The 16,845-nt window shown below is 45.8% G+C and overlaps 1 pseudogene; it reads left to right on the top strand.

The window, feature by feature from the left end:
- The first annotated feature begins 5,785 nt into the window (after positions 1-5,785).
- LOC138666427 (zinc finger protein 208-like) overlaps positions 5,786-16,845 on the top strand; it is a 126,221-nt pseudogene continuing 115,161 nt past the window's right edge.

The following is a 16,845-nucleotide window of genomic DNA, read 5'->3' as shown; positions in this document are numbered from 1 at the left end:
GAGGCATAAACCTAGTGAGCATGTATCAGGGTCAAGCTACTATGGTGGAAACTGATAGAACATGTAGTGAATGGGAGTGAGGGAAAATGAGGGATGTGTTGTAGATGAGGTGAATAAGGCGATACAAGGAGCGTCGGCTGATCACTCAGGCTATATAACGGACAATCCACCAGAGGAGCACTCTGGATGCCAGAGACAACGAATAAACACGGGGAACAAACTACACACAGGAATTGGTGGCAGCTGTGTAGTATATAATATAGAGTATATCAGGATATGAAAAGAATAATTACCCAATTTGATATAAACAAACTATGTGTTATTATAGTAGAAATGTATTAAAACTGTTTTATAAATAAAGGTGATAAAAAATATGAGAAATGTTTGAATGTATTAGAAGTATGTTAAAAATATTAAAATAATTAAGATCCCCAATGAATAGGCCAATAAAATGTATGATGAATATGACAATAAAATGTTATAATAAATAATACAATTAATTAAGTAAAAAAGGTGGTGACAAAAATATATCTGTGATTTCGCTGAGTCCATTTGGAGTTAGGGTGTTTAGTTTATAAATCCAAAAGATTTCTTTCTGATTTAGTAATTCAATGTGATTCTGAACATGTGGGGGAATCTCCTCTATGGGGAATATTTTCAGTTGCTTGTCATTTTTATTGTGTCTGGTGGTGCTGTGGTGTGAAAGCCCTTGTTTGAGAAAACCCTATTTAATATTGGAACGGTGTGAGTTCTGCCTTTTGTGGAGGGGTTGAGTCGTCCTTCCCACATGTAAATTCTGACATGAGCATATAATCACATATATAACATAACTGATGGTATATGACAAGGGACTTTTGATAGGGAAAATTTCACCTGTAGAATTAAGGGTGAATTCAGAGAGACCATGGCAGATCATGTGACAACATAGACAATTTTTCAGATTGCATGTAATGACTTTATTTGGAAGACAGGCCACTTTTAGTGAATCTTCTATCTTTTTTTTTTTATCTTTCTTGGTGCTAGAACATTTTTTAATGATGGAGCTCTATTCGAAATGTCAAAAAGGGATTGCTAGGTAATGTTTTTCCCACTCCAGCTGTCTGACATGCTCATGATGCTCCTGCAGAGTACGTGAGTAACTCAATATATCATCCAGGTAAACTCCCGCAAATCTACCAACCAGTGAAAAAAACATAATTTATGAAATTTTCAAAGACTGATGGAGCATTGCTTAATCGGAATGGCATCAGCAAATGTTTAATCTGCCCCTCAAGTGTATTGAAAGCAGCCTTCCATTCGTCACCATGGCGTATACGTATAAGGTTATATTCCTCTCTCACGTTGAGTTTGTAAAATCATTTATCTCCAGATAATTAGTTAAACAGGTCAAGCCTTTGCGAAACGTGCGTCGGGGCGCGTGGCTACAGATGGGCATCAATAAGGGTGAGACTATTTACAATATGTATGGCCCTTTAGTGTTTTAGGTGGTGCATTTTCTATGACAGGTCACTGACCGAAGAACAGTGAGAAATCTCTCTTACTATTGTATACTTATCTCTAGGACACACTGTCACACTAGCAGTTTTTGGTCAGTATTTTACATCAGTATTTGTAAGCCAAAACCAGGAGGGGGTGATACATCCAGAAGTGGTGCATATGTTTCTGTTATACTTTTCCTTTTTGTTCCACTCCTGATTTTAGCTTACAAATACTGATGTAAAATACTGACCAAATACTGATAGTGTGACGGCAGCCTAAGGGGTAAAGAATAGGGATTGTGAACTGATTTTATTAATCTCTCTAAAGTCCAAGCATGGACGCCGCCCTCCATCCTATTAACAAAAAACCCCCACGGTGACTGGAGAGGTGGATGGTCATGTATGAGCCTTAACCGGACTCTGAAAGGGGTTAATAAACGAGATTTCGGCATTTTAGCTCCTGGTATGGATTCGATAGCACAATCATATGCCGCCATATAGTAGACGTCCGGTAACTGGTGATAATTCCCTCATGTGTGGGGTCTATTTGTCTCCAGAGAAATCACACGTTACATTCCACACATAACACTGTGTAGAAAAGGTGGCGCGGGGTAATTGTGCCAGTAGAGAGGGGCGAATAATGGCGGAAACGTCACTGACTGAGAAGTTTCCATGTAGCGTCTTCACTGCTGGATATCATTCCCTGAGGCCCCTGATCATGTGACCCCTGACTCCTCCCCTCCTGTGACCTCATCACAGGTCCTGTGTGCACAGAGCAGCCAGAGCCATATATGTGGAGTGCGGCTCTGCGGGTGGAGGTAGGTGCTGGAGATTTCCCATTAGATACATACGACCCAACTATGGAAGACAGGAAGTGAGGAAATGTATTGTTCTCACAGTACAGGGCCCCTTTTTTGGCCCCACACAGTGTATTGCCCCCAATATGCCCCTCATGCAGTATATATAATGCCCCCACACAGTATAATGCCCCCATTATGCCCCTGTAATCAGGTGACCGGATACAACACACCGACAAACACAATGCGGAAGTAACCAATATAATTATTTATTTCCTGATAATAGGAATTGTGATCACTATGGCAACAGTGAATAATGCAGAACAGGGAGATTACGAGGTGAAATATACAATATCAGATATACAATGAATTCTCCGCCTCACTCTCACTGCAATATCAGCCTCTAACCAAATGTTAATTTTGCTACTGACAAGGGTGATTTTCCTGACACATATGGTCGACAACACTCTACTCTGCGAACACCGGCTATAGTGGGGTCTCCACCTCTTCCCGTTAGGCCATAAGTCCTCCTAACAAAGTCTATCAAGGCTCGCTGGGCCGCCTTCACTTCTACCAGCTTTCACCTTGTCTCTTGTACTACCCTGGACCAACACCTGTACTGACATCCATGCTGAAAGAAATGGCCGGCTCACTCGCGCCTCCTGTTCTTTACTGCAGGCGTATACTACTGAGCGGAATCTCCTCACAGATCATTGGCACATCCGTCTCTTGTACCAGAAGTAATAAGAGTTGGGACTCTGCTCTTGCCTGGCGTAATTTGGACTCTTTGGAGTCTTCACCGCCGCATGTTAGGTTCTCAGGAATTGACATGCAAAGTCTGGACTTCGGGTCTTGACCAGTGCAGGTGTGGTTCTCGGGCCTTGGCTGGCATAGTCTGGACTCTGGGACTCGTCTGGTGCCGCCTGGGTACTGCCACCACAACCAGCTGCCTTGGGCACTTTACCATGGCCTGGTACCTCTGAATGTTCACTAGCACCCTGTTCTTTTGCTTGGCGCCAAATCTGTTCTGGCTTTGGGGCTATGGCCTTTATAATTACAGGAAACTGTGTCATCAAGGTCACCTGACCTGGTGTACCATCTAAACTTTTTCTTCCTGAAACTCTTTCTCTTCCCATTGATTTCATAGGGTCCTATCTGGATGGAAGATGGCAGTCTTTTTGTAGAAATGCCGCACAGCCCTGAGGATTCATTCTTCTTATGGCACATGTTTTTACATCCCTTATGCAGTATATATGAATCCCCTCACACAGTATAAAGTTTCCACAGTACTGGCATGTCTCACACAAAAGATATTTCCACAGTATCACCATACCCCCAAACATAGTATAATCTCGCAGTCCCACAATTCTCTCCACACAGTATGTTTCCATAGTACCATCATCCCACCACACACAGTGTAATATTCCCACAGTACCACCATCCTCCTACATAGTATAATGTTCCCACAATAGCAGGTTCACCCACACACACAGTATGTTCACACAGTACCGCCATCCCCCTATATAGTATAATGTTCCCACAGTACCACCATCCTCCTACATAGTATAATGTTCCCACAATAGCAGGTTCGCACACACACAGTATAATGTTCCCATATTACCGCCATCCCCTACATAGCATAATTTTCCAACAATAGCAGCTAGCCATTCACACAGGATAATGTTTCCACAGGACTGGCATCCCTCTCGCACACAGTATTATATTCCCACAGTACTGCCTTCCCCCATTTTCTAATGTTCCCAGAGTACTGCCCTCTACATGCACAATATGGTACCATCCACCCCACCAACAAACAGCTACACAATGTTCCAAATTATTATGCAAATTGGATTTAAGTGTCATAAAGATTTAATTGTTTTTTTCAAATAAACTTGTGGATGGCATTGTGTCTCAGGGCTCAATGGATCGCTGAAATCAATCTTAAACACATGTGATAGTTTTCTAGGTGATTCAAATTAAATCCCAGCCCCCGAGGAAGCCATTGCGAAACATGCGTCGGGGCGCGTGGCTACAGATGGGCATCAATATGGGTGAGACTACTTACAATATGCATGGCCCCTTAGTGTTTTAGGTGGTGCGTTTTCTATGACAGGTCACTGACCGAAGAATAGTGAGAAATCTCTATGTTACTATTGTATACTTACCTCTAGGACACTTAGGATTTGGACAACCTTATATCTCTGGAGTATATGCACTGGCACTTTAGTTTGGATTGATATTTTGATTGGAGATATTGCTGATGATTATGTATTACTTTTGCCCATGAGTATGTCTTGTCTTTAGCAATTATACATCTTGGCATCTGTGGCCATATTCAAATAGCTCTGTTTATACATATTTATAACTTAATGACTTCTGTTTCTACTCACATTTTGCAATAAAAGAATACAATTTTATTTTAATCAAAAAAACTTTTTATTTGATTTTTTGTGTGGTGTTTTTGCATCATGTTTTGGTGGTTGAATGTTGTTCGGGAGCTCTGCAGGATTGTACTCATATGTACACGGGTTGCTTTAATCCCGAATTCTTATGTATCTGTATTTGAGATTCTGTTGTTTGACCATTATTAGTCATGTAAGAATCGTAGTATCTTGGCCGCCCCATACTGTCGAGTACTCGGGGGGGGGGGGGGGGGGGGGGGGCATTCAGCCGAACTCTGTCACACCTTCTGAGATGCCGTGTTTGCTTTTGACAAGAGCAAGTGGTTAAACTGCCAGGGTTTTTGTTGCAACTGCACCTGTGCCATCCCTGCGGTGTATATCTATGCTCTGGAGCCAAAAAGATTTAGACATTTGTGGTTAAAAAATAATAAAATGTGCCTTCTGCTTTTTCCATGTTTTTTTCTTTTTACAAGAACTGTTGGAGTTAATTTTCTTTTGAACCACTTCAATATCTGCTTTTTTCTTGTAAAATAGGAAAACCTAAGGGGAGAAATAAACCCCATAAAACACTGAACATGGAGACTTTGGGATCAGATAGTTTCTGTCCACGGTGTTTGTGCAAGCAAAAATGCTTTTATAAAAACCTCAGGCTTCTGTGTGTGAATCAGACCTGAGATCTAACGTGATAGAAGATTACAGTGCGGGGAAGACGGGAAACCTTCATATAGATGGCCGGTGGTGATGGAGTCAGTGACGGACTCTGGACAAATCTGTCTCTAGAGCCGTAGAAGATGAAGATGTCGTCCTTATCATGAAGTAGTTATTTCTCCTGTCACGTGTAATGAATATCTCCTGCGGTATTGCTAATGCCGATTCAGTGTTGGTAAATGAGACGAGAATTAGCGTTATGGAAGATGAGTCTATGAGGAACGTATTCAGCTGCCGACTCCGAGGAAGAAACTGCTTGTTGTCTGTGGCCTAAAATATATAGGTTTTATTAGTAGATGTAAAGAAGAAAACCAAATACTGTAAAATAATAAATCTCCTCATATGTTTCTCTTATTATCTCCAGTAATTGTATTATTACACAGGATTTTTATGATGTTACATCGGCTCATTTTCTCATTCAGGTCTCTACGATATCGGATCCTCTCAGTGAAGATCTTCTGTATAAGAGAATTTTCCTGATTTACCCATCAGGGATGGAAATGGACAGAGAAAAGATGGCAGACAAAATATTATACCTCACCCTAGAGATCCTCTTCCGGATCACTGGAGAGGTGAGAAATTCTGACGACGTCACATTACATCATTCTTATCTATGGAAATAACAGATGGACAGAACTGGAGAGGTGAGGACTCTGGAAATATCTGTAGTGAGATTTATTAATGTGTCTCTCCATTACCAGGATTACACTGTAGTAAAGAAGACCTCTAGTGAGCGCTGTCAGGACCCTGTGTCTGAGGGATGCGGAATACCCCTGAAACCAATCAGGGGGCCTCCACCTCACCCCCTGATACATGAGGACATCAATTACCAGAAGATCCTAGAACTCCTCTACACGATGATTGAGCTGCTGACTGGAGAGGTGACACTGCTGGGACATTATACAGTAACACTATGAAGGGATCGGGGGATGACGGTATCATTGTATGTGTCAGGTTCCTATAAGGTGTCAGGATGTCGCCGCCTATTTCTCCATGGAGGAGTGGGAGTATTTAGAAGGACACAAAAATCTGTACAAGGACGTCATGATGGAGGTTCCCCAGCCCCTCACATCACCAGGTAATAGAACTAAATACACACTGCCTATAATTATCTATATGTAAGGTATGAATTCAGTCCCTCTATGTGTTTCTTACAGCTCTATCCAGTAAGATGACAACACCAGAGAGATGTCCCCGTCCTCTTCTTCCACAGGACTGTAAACAAGAAGATCCCAATGTTCCTCAGGATCATCAGGTAGATGGAGAGAAGGTGTCATGAGATCTCCCCTATGATGTGTAGACAGCTGTGAAGGTCTTGTGCTCAGTCTTGTTTTATCCACCACTATTATATGTTTTATACTTGTGTAATGAGAACAGTGGAGATTGCAGGATTAGAGCTGATCATAGATGTGATTTCTCCATCTGTCTGTGACTTTTACAATATTTGTTTCAGGGTGAAGATCTGACCCAAATTAATACTACAGAGACATATGTGATGGGTGATGAGTGGTGTAAAGAGGAGATTCCTACATATGAATACCCAGGTGAGTAATAACCACTAAATGCAGAGAAGTCACAGATTCTTCTCAGTCACCGGCTGTGGCTGCTTGACTTTTGGATATGGGATGGACCCCACTCCTTCTTAAAACCACCATAACTACTGTAAATCTAGGTACTAAAATAAATACACAAAACACATTATTTTGGTTGTCAAAATGGCCACAGCTTTTATTAAAATCACAGGATTAAATAATCACAGTAGGAGTCAGGTGGAGTGCTAGTACATTGGGATTCACAAGAACTGCGATATCCCCAGCTGTCTGACATACAGCACCAGGACAGACAGCCATAAAGGGGCGGCACGCACTGGCTTGCCATTCAAGCAGAGCCAGTAAACTTTCAGGGCACCAATGACCCTATTATCCTCACTCCTGTGCTTAACCACTGTGCCCGCCCCTGATTGATGTTACCATTACAACGACCTTGAGGCTGGCCACCAAAGCCGAGCCTGCTCACCACCATGAGGTTTTACATCCTCTATTAGTTAAAATGAGTCCACCTTAACTTGTCTGCAACTTCCACCTGACTCCTAAACCGCCACCAGCGACGCCATTTGACACCTTGAATGAACTCGACCCCCCATGACCCATGCCTAATAAAGTCATCAACCAGATCTGCATGCTATGGAAAGACTGTGCATATAAGGAACAAAATTCCAGGACTGCAACAGATTAATTTTAGCAATGCAACACTACCAAATTATGATCAATAATATGGTAACTACAGCAAAATACCAGCCGCTAAACATCCTGCAATGTGGATCCTATAATAGGGAATGCAGAAACTAAACCATAACAAAGGGGTAGCCACAGTCTGACTACCTGTATATTGACATCTGTGATGCCTCAAAAACTATTATACTGCATGTATTCAGGGCCGTATTTAGAGTTTCTGCTGCCCTAGGCACTTTTCGTGCTGCCTCCCCCATTGGTGAGTATGACTAACGCAGACACTATCGGCAGTGACTTAGGCTACTTTCACATCAGCGATTTTTGACATTTGCAGCAGATCCGGCAGTTTTTCCGCATCCGTAACGGATCACTTATGGCAACACTGTGTTTGACCTCATTCATTCCCTATGGGACTTGCGGCACTTGCGGTTTTGCTGCAATCCGGCAAATGCGGTACTTGCAGCAACAGGAAAAAAAATGCTGCTAGCAGTGGGTTTTTTTTTGTCTCACCTCAAGTGCTGCACATGTCCGCAAGTCCCATAGGGAATGAATGAGGCCGAACGCAGAGTTGCCGGCCTGTAAGTGATATGTTACACGACAGAAGCGGAAAAACTGCAGTATCTGCCGCGAACGGAGAAAATCGCTGATGTGAAAGGAGCCTTAGCAAACCTTTCCAGTTGTCATGTGAGAATCTGGTGGATCTCATACACAATACATGGTCAGTTGATTCTGCCACGGTTGCAAGGTTTGGCTGACGGGTTTTTAAGGGGAACCTGTCAGTCGATTCATACTACCAAAACCACGGGCAGCATTACTCAGACTGCAAACAGGGAAGTTTATCTCTGCAATGCTGGGACGTTTCAGAGAGAATAGTTTGAAGAGCTGGATGGGTAATTTAGTGAGAGAAAGGACTAATCTGTGGGCTTTTCACTCCATGTCTGTGGGCTTCTCACTCCATGTCTCTAGATCAGGGGTGGGCAATTTATTTTCCTGAGGGGCCAGATGAAAGACCATGACTGTTGTGGAGGCCGAACCAATAGCATGAAAATAATTCTACTCAATATTAATTAATATTAATTGTATCACTTAATATTGAGCAGAATTAAGTATGCTGACACCCCCTATATATCTTTAAACCCCCCACAGTCCCTTAAATACAGCATGAGCCCCACACAGCCTCCCCATATACAGCATGAGACCAGCCTCTCATCTCCTCTCCTCAGCAGCCTCCCCTCTCCTCACCAGCCTCTCACATCCTCCCATCATCAGCCTCCCCTCTCCTCAGCAGCCTCCCCACACCAGCCTCTCCTCTCCTCAGCAGCCTCCCCTCACCAGCCTCTCATCTCCTCAGCAGCCTCCCCTCACCAGCCTCTCATCGCCTCTCCTCAGCAGCCTCCCCTCACCAGCCTCTCATCTCCTCTCCTCAGCAGCCTCCCCTCACCAGCCTCTCATCTCCTCTCCATTCCAGCCTCTCCTCTCCTTTCCAGCCTCTCCTCTCCTTTCCAGCCTCTCCGCTCCTTTCCAGCCTCTCCTTTCCAGCCTCTCCTCTCCAGCCTCTCATCTCCTCTCCAGCCTCTCATCTCCTTTCCAGCCTCTCATCTCCTTTCCAGCCTCTCATCTCCTCTCCTTTCCAGCCTCTCCACTCCAGCCTCCTCTCCTTTCCAGCCTCTCATCTCCTTTCCAGCCTCTCATCTCCTTTCCAGCCTCTCATCTCCTTTCCAGCCTCTCATCTCATCTCCTTTCCAGCCTCTCATCTCCTCTCCTTTCCAGCTTCTCATCTCCTTTCCAGCCTCTCCTCTCCAGCCTCCTCTCCTTTCCAGCCTCTCATCTGCTCTCCTTTCCAGCCTCTCATCTCCTTTCCAGCCTCTCTTCTCCTTTCCAGCCTCTCCTCTCCTCTCCAGCCTCTCCTCTCCTTTCCAGCCTCTCATCTCCTCTCCAGCCTCTCATCTCCTCTCCAGCCTCTCATCTCCTCTCCTTACCAGCCTCTCATCTCCTCTCCTTTCCAGCCTCTCATCTCCTTTCCAGCCTCTCCTCTCCTTTCCAGCCTCTCCTCTCCTTTCCAGCTTCTCCTCTCCAGCCTCTCATCTCCTCTCCTTTCCAGCCTCTCATCTCCTTTCCTTACCAGCCTCTTATCGCCTCTCCTCTCCAGCCTCTCCTCTCCTTTCCAGCCTCTCCTCTCCAGCCTCTCCTCTCCTTTTCAGCCTCTCCTCTCCAGCTTCTCATCTCCAGCCTCTCCTCTCCTTTCCAGCTTCTACTCTCCAGCCTCTCATCTCCTTTCCAGCTTCTCCTCTCCAGCCTCTCCTCTCCTTTCCAGCCTCTCCTCTCCAGCCTCTCCTCTCCTTTCCAGCTTCTCCTCTCCAGCCTCTCCTCTCCTTTCCAGCTTCTCCTCTCCAGCCTCTTGTCTCCTTTCCAGCTTTTCCTCTCTTCTCCAGCCTCTCCTCTCCAGCCTCTCCTTTCCAGCCTCTCCTCTCCAGCCTCTCCTCTCCAGCTTCTCCTCTCCAGCCTCTCCTCTCCAGCCTCTCGTCTCCTTTCCAGCTTCTCCTCTCCAGCCTCTCCTCTCCTCTCCAGCCTCTCCTTTCCAGCCTCTCCTCTCCAGCCTCTCCTCTCCTTTCCAGCTTCTCCTCTCCAGCCTCTCCTCTCCTTTCCAGCCTCTCCTCTCCTTTCCAGCTTAGCCTCTCCTCTCCTTTCCAGCTTCTCCTCTCCAGCCTCTCCTCTCCTTTCCAGCCTCTCCTCTCCAGCCTCTCCTTTCCAGCCTCTCCTCTCCAGCCTCTCTCCTTTCCAGCTTCTCCTCTCCAGCCTCTCCTCTCCTTTCCAGCCTCTCCTCTCCAGCCTCTCCTCTCCTTTCCAGCCTCTCCTCTCCTTTCCAGCTTCTCCTCTCCAGCCTCTCCTCTCCTTTCCAGCCTCTCCTCTCCAGCCTCTCCTCTCCTTTCCAGCCTCTCCTCTCCTTTCCAGCTTCTCCTCTCCAGCCTCTCCTCTCCAATTTCTCTCCAGCCTCTCCTCTCCTTTCCAGCCTCTCCTCTCCTTTCCAGCCTCTCCTTTCCAGCTTCTCCTCTCCAGCCTCTCCTCTCCAGCCTCTCCTCTCCAGCCTCTCCTCTCCTTTCCAGCCTCTCCTCTCCTTTCCAGCCTCTCCTCTCCTTTCCAGCTTCTCTCCTTTCCAGCCTCTCCTCTCCAGCCTCTTCTCTCCTTTCCAGCCTCTCCTCTCCTTTCCAGCTTCTCCTCTCCAGCCTCTCCTCTCCTTTCCAGCTTCACCTCTCCAGCCTCTCGTCTCCTTTCCAGCTTCTCCTCTCCAGCCTCTCCTCTCCTTTCCAGCCTCTCCTCTCCAGCCTCTCCTTTCCAGCCTCTCCTCTCCTTTCCAGCTTCTCCTCTCCAGCCTCTCCTCTCCTTTCCAGTCTCTCCTCTCCAGCCTCTCCTTTCCAGCCTCTCCTCTCCTTTCCAGCTTCTCCTCTCCAGCCTCTCCTCTCCTTTCCAGCCTCTCCTCTCCTTTCCAGCCTCTCCTCTCCTTTCCAGCTTCTCCTCTCCACCCTCTCCTCTCCTTTCCAGCCTCTCCTCTCCAGCCTCTCCTCTCCTTTCCAGTCTCTCCTCTCCAGCCTCTCCTTTCCAGCCTCTCCTCTCCTTTCCAGCTTCTCCTCTCCAGCCTCTCCTCTCCTTTCCAGCCTCTCCTCTCCTTTCCAGCCTCTCCTCTCCTTTCCAGCTTCTCCTCTCCAGCCTCTCCTCTCCTTTCCAGCCTCTCCTCTCCTTTCCAGCTTCTCCTCTCCAGCCTCTCCTCTCCTTTCCAGCCTCTCCTCTCCAGCCTCTTCTCTCCTTTCCAGCCTCTCCTCTCCTTTCCAGCTTCTCCTCTCCTTTCCAGCTTCTCCTCTCCAGCCTCTCGTCTCCTTTCCAGCTTCTCCTCTCCAGCCTCTCCTCTCCTTTCCAGCCTCTCCTCTCCAGCCGCTCCTTTCCAGCCTCTCCTCTCCAGCCTCTCCTCTCCTTTCCAGCTTCTCCTCTCCAGCCTCTCCTCTCCTTTCCAGCCTCTCCTCTCCAGCCTCTCCTCTCCTTTCCAGCCTCTCCTCTCCTTTCCAGCCTCTCCTCTCCTTTCCAGCTTCTCCTCTCCAGCCTCTCCTCTCCTTTCCAGCCTCTCCTCTCCAGCCTCTCCTCTCCTTTCTAGCCTCTCCTCTCCAGCTTCTCCTCTCCAGCCTCTCATCTCCTTTCCAGCTTCTCCTCTCCAGCCTCTCCTCTCCTTTCCAGCCTCTCCTCTCCAGCCTCTCCTCTCCTTTCCAGCCTCTCCTCTCCTTTCCAGCTTCTCCTCTCCAGCCTCTCCTCTCCAGCTTCTCCTCTCCAGCCTCTCCTCTCCTTTCCAGCCTCTCTTCTCCAGCCTCTCCTCTCCAGCCTCTCCTCTCCAGCTTCTCCTCTCCAGCCTCTCCTCTCCAGCCTCTCCTCTCCAGCCTCTCCTCTCCTTAGCAGCCTCTCATCACCTCTCCTTAGCAGCCTCTCATCACCTCTCCTTAGCAGCCTCCCCTCTCCTCACTCACTCACATCAGCAGACTCCCGTCTCCTCTCTCACCTCACTCCTCTCTGCAGCTTCCTCTGAGTCCTCACACACTGCCCGCCTCCTCCTCTCCCTGCTTACCGCCGACTTCAGCATCTTCTCCCACAAACATTACCTGCTTCTCTGCAGTCTGCTCCAGTGCTCTTACAGTAAGAAGAGCGTGCAGCCTGTCACATGACCAGCGTCAGGAGGAACATGATGCATTTGGGCTGCTGCTGCTGCTTAAAGGTACAGCACCCATTTCTGCCCCATACAGTAGTCAGGGCAGCAATGCCCTGATGGCGGCCTTGAGCCCGAGACCCCCTCCCCCCGCAGCAGCTGGGACTGAGGTGGGTGGGCGGGGGGACCCCCGGACTTTTAAAAAAAAATATATATATTTTTTTTTTAAACTTGCTAAGGTGCCGCCCCCCTGCATTGTCCCCGCCCTAGGCACGTGCCCTCAAGTGCCTAGTGGCAAATACGGCCCTGCATGTATTGTAGCTAGCTCTAATAACTCACTAATTCACAGAATTCAGTTCAAGAAACCACCATTACATACAGTAGCTGGGCTGTGCAGTAACCAAATCTTAAACCCACTTACTATTACTACCCAAAAAGTGATGAGTGTATATAAAGAGAAAGATACTATAAACAAGGAGTAATTAAAAGCCATACACAATATAATATCGACATTATAACCGATCATTAAATAATTTAAATAATTTCTGCAATATTTGGACATGGTAAATGAAATAAGCCTATAGCAGAAAAGTCTACAAAGACATTATTAATAACCTTGCCACGCCATTGTTAATTGCTTTACAGGCACTTGATAACATATACCATTCAGGACATCAGTCCAACATCCCAGGCATATGACCTGTCCAGGTGCTATTCAGGACGTCAGTCCAATACCCCAGGCATATAACCTGTCCAGGTGCTATTCAGAACGTAGTCCAACACCCCAGGCATATGACCTGTCCAGGTGTTATTCAGGACCTCGTCCAACACCCCAGGCATATGGCCTGTCCAGGTACTATTCAGGACCTCGTCCAACACCCCAGGCATATAACCTGTCCAGGTACTATTCAGGACCTCGTCCAACACCCAATTTGTATGCATGTAGAATATGATTGCCATGACCACAGGGACTTTACCCTAACAGGGTCTTGTAAGATATAAATGCTTCTGGAGACCAGGGGGCCATACCGTGATGGTCACTCCTCCACACCAGGGGGCCATACCAAAGATGGTTACATCTCCATTCCAGGGGGTCATACTATGATGAACACCCCCCCTAAACAGAGGGTCCATACCTGAGCTGGTTACCCCTACTGACCAAATTATAATTATCTTCAAGGACCCACTAAAAAAGAAACAAATAAGTGCTTTTTTTTTTTTTTTTTTTAAATACACACCTTTATTAATACAAACATACAATAACCCAACAAAGCATAAATAACCTTAGCTAGCTGGGAGGAATCCTTGAAGCTCATATATATATATTTTTTAAACTTGCTAAGGTGCCGCCCCCCTGCATTGTCCCCGCCCTAGGCACGTGCCCTCAAGTGCCTAGTGGCAAATACGGCCCTGCATGTATTGTAGCTAGCTCTAATAACTCACTAATTCACAGATTTCAGTTCAAGAAACCACCATTACATACAGTAGCTGGGCTGTGCAGTAACCAAATCTTAAACCCACTTACTATTACTACCCAAAAAGTGATGAGTGTATATAAAGAGAAAGATACTATAAACAAGGAGTAATTAAAAGCCATACACAATATAATATCGACATTATAACCGATCATTAAATAATTTAAATAATTTCTGCAATATTTGGACATGGTAAATGAAATAAGCCTATAGCAGAAAAGTCTACAAAGACATTATTAATAACCTTGCCACGCCATTGTTAATTGCTTTACAGGCACTTGATAACATATACCATTCAGGACATCAGTCCAACATCCCAGGCATATGACCTGTCCAGGTGCTATTCAGGACGTCAGTCCAATACCCCAGGCATATAACCTGTCCAGGTGCTATTCAGAACGTAGTCCAACACCCCAGGCATATGACCTGTCCAGGTGTTATTCAGGACCTCGCCCAACACCCCAGGCATATGGCCTGTCCAGGTACTATTCAGGACCTCGTCCAACACCCCAGGCATATAACCTGTCCAGGTACTATTCAGGACCTCGTCCAACACCCAATTTGTATGCATGTAGAATATGATTGCCATGACCACAGGGACTTTACCCTAACAGGGTCTTGTAAGATATAAATGCTTCTGGAGACCAGGGGGCCATACCGTGATGGTCACTCCTCCACACCAGGGGGCCATACCAAAGATGGTTACATCTCCATTCCAGGGGGTCATACTATGATGAACACCCCCCCTAAACAGAGGGTCCATACCTGAGCTGGTTACCCCTACTGACCAAATTATAATTATCTTCAAGGACCCACTAAAAAAGAAACAAATAAGTGCTTTTTTTTTTTTTTTTTTTAAATACACACCTTTATTAATACAAACATACAATAACCCAACAAAGCATAAATAACCTTAGCTAGCTGGGAGGAATCCTTGAAGCTCATATATATATTTTTTTTAAACTTGCTAAGGTGCCGCCCCCCTGCATTGTCCCCGCCCTAGGCACGTGCCCTCAAGTGCCTAGTGGCAAATACGGCCCTGCATGTATTGTAGCTAGCTCTAATAACTCACTAATTCACAGATTTCAGTTCAAGAAACCACCATTACATACAGTAGCTGGGCTGTGCAGTAACCAAATCTTAAACCCACTTACTATTACTACCCAAAAAGTGATGAGTGTATATAAAGAGAAAGATACTATAAACAAGGAGTAATTAAAAGCCATACACAATATAATATCGACATTATAACCGATCATTAAATAATTTAAATAATTTCTGCAATATTTGGACATGGTAAATGAAATAAGCCTATAGCAGAAAAGTCTACAAAGACATTATTAATAACCTTGCCACGCCATTGTTAATTGCTTTACAGGCACTTGATAACATATACCATTCACCTTCTCCAACTGGGACAAAGGCATTGGAAATAGGCACATTGCCCTTCGTGTTAATGCACTTGATGTCTTCACCCCTAGCCGCTCCCACTGGCTCAAGGGCATTGGGATGCACTTTATTACTTTTCTCTTAGTCACTCCCACTGACTTCAGGGCACCCATATTAGGTACATTGCTCTTCAGTTTAATGCCCCAGATTACTGCATTGTCCAGGCAACAACCTTGAAAGAAATAGGAGTTGGTCAATATAAACAGTCAAAATCTGTGCCTCAGCATTCTCAAGTCACAGGTACTATTCAGGACCTCGTCCAACACCCCAGGCATATGACCTGTCCAGGTGCTATTCAGGACGTCAGTCCATCACCCCAGGCATATAACCTGTCCAGGTGCTATTCAGGACATCAGTCCAACATCCCAGGCATATGACCTGTCCAGGTGCTATTCAGGATGTCAGTCCAATACCCCAGGCATATAACCTGTCCAGGTGCTATTCAGAACGTAGTCCAACACCCCAGGCATATGACCTGTCCAGGTGTTATTCAGGACCTCGTCCAACACCCCAGGCATATGGCCTGTCCAGGTACTATTCAGGACCTCGTCCAACACCCCAGGCATATAACCTGTCCAGGTACTATTCAGGACCTCGTCCAACACCCAATTTGTATGCATGTAGAATATGATTGCCATGACCACAGGGACTTTACCCTAACAGGGTCTTGTAAGATATAAATGCTTCTGGAGACCAGGGGGCCATACCGTGATGGTCACTCCTCCACACCAGGGGGCCATACCAAAGATGGTTACATCTCAATTCCAGGGGGTCATACTATGATGAACACCCCCCCTAAACAGAGGGTCCATACCTGAGCTGGTTACCCCTACTGACCAAATTATAATTATCTTCAAGGACCCACTAAAAAAGAAACAAATAAGTGCTTTTTTTTTTTTTTTTAAATACACACCTTTATTAATACAAACATACAATAACCCAACAAAGCATAAATAACCTTAGCTAGCTGGGAGGAATCCTTGAAGCTCATAAGATCTGGAGATTACCAAGCATAAAGTGAACATAAAATGTACCAACAATTACTCCCAGCCGTTACCCCACTAGCTCGGGAGCACCATAACCACAGGGTTCCAATGTTCACTTGAACTTCCTGAGGATCCGACAAACCTTTGCCGAAACTCCCCTCCACATTTCACCAGATCAGAACCATATTTAATACCAAAAGGAAGAATCCATATCCCAATGGATCCCCCAGACCAATTTGTAACCAACTTCAAGGAACCCCCCAACTGCCCGCCTCCAGGTAATCCACTTAGTCTGTGCTATCCACCATCTTAGGTAATATAAAATTTAGCACTCAGTGGATATACACCATTCCTGCAAATATATGAAGGGAACAATATAAGAATTAAAAACAGCATACAATAAAACATCAAAGCATAAAGAACATTAACATGCTTGGAGGATTCCTTGAAGCTCATAAGATCTGGTGATTACCAAACAAAAAGTGAACATAAAATGTACCAACAATTACTCCCAGCCGTTACCCCACTAGCTTGGGAACACCACAACCACAGGGTTCCAATGTTCACTTGAACTTCCTGAGGATTCAACAAACCCTTGCTGAAAATCCCCTCTACCATTCACCAGATCAAGAACC

Source organism: Ranitomeya imitator, chromosome 2, assembly GCF_032444005.1.
Source record: "Ranitomeya imitator isolate aRanImi1 chromosome 2, aRanImi1.pri, whole genome shotgun sequence".
Lineage (NCBI taxonomy): Eukaryota > Metazoa > Chordata > Amphibia > Anura > Dendrobatidae > Ranitomeya > Ranitomeya imitator.
Note: the sequence above shows the minus strand (reverse complement) of the source record. Positions and strands in the feature narration are given on the sequence as shown.